Source organism: Sinocyclocheilus anshuiensis, unplaced genomic scaffold (assembly GCF_001515605.1).
Source record: "Sinocyclocheilus anshuiensis isolate Anshui unplaced genomic scaffold, SAMN03320099.WGS_v1.1 scaffold989, whole genome shotgun sequence".
In the NCBI taxonomy this organism is placed as follows: Eukaryota; Metazoa; Chordata; class Actinopteri; order Cypriniformes; family Cyprinidae; genus Sinocyclocheilus; species Sinocyclocheilus anshuiensis.
Window position 1 is genome coordinate 256,502 of NW_015554143.1, and position 664 is coordinate 257,165.

The following is a 664-nucleotide window of genomic DNA, read 5'->3' on the forward strand; positions in this document are numbered from 1 at the left end:
TGAGTGAACGCGTGCTAGAACACCGATGCGTGTGCCAGTGCTGAATGTGCATCACCGTATGTCTTGTGCAGTCAACACTTGGGATGCAGTGACAGGAACACAGGTCACACGAGGGGTCACGAGAGGTCAGTGTGTGTGTGATATCTGACCATGTGAGTTGGCAGCAGGAGTGCAGGGACTGGTTTCAATCAGCACAAGCTCTCTCTCTCACACACACTCACACGCGCACGCGCACACACACACACACACACACACACACACACACACACACACGCTCTCTCTCTCTAATGTGTGAGTTCCTTCTGGTGTTGATGTTGGACAGCTGTGCTGTTATGATGAGGTCTAGTGAGCTCCTGACTGTCCACTTATTCTATCTTAGATCATCTGAGACAGTGTTTGTAAAGTAAATGCCCTGTCTGTGCTATGCTATTCTTCCATTTCTTGATTTACCTTCTTTATTTTTATCGTTTTTTTTTTGTTTACAGTTGCTTACAATTCCTGAAACTGAAATTCTACTTTTCTCTTAACTCTTCACACAAAACCACAAAACATGCACACAAGATGGCAAAATACACTTTTCTCCAAACACTGAGCTTTGATTTCTAAGAGATCAAATTAGATTTATTTACGCTATTAAAAAAAAAGCAAGGGGGGGGGGGGGGGG

The 664-nt window shown here is 44.3% G+C and overlaps 1 protein-coding gene across 1 annotated transcript in view; it reads right to left on the reverse strand.

Moving 5' to 3' along the window:
- Positions 1–664, reverse strand: part of LOC107670546 (myocardin-like) — a 21,227-nt gene that overhangs the window by 17,058 nt on the left and 3,505 nt on the right. The window lies entirely within an intron of this gene.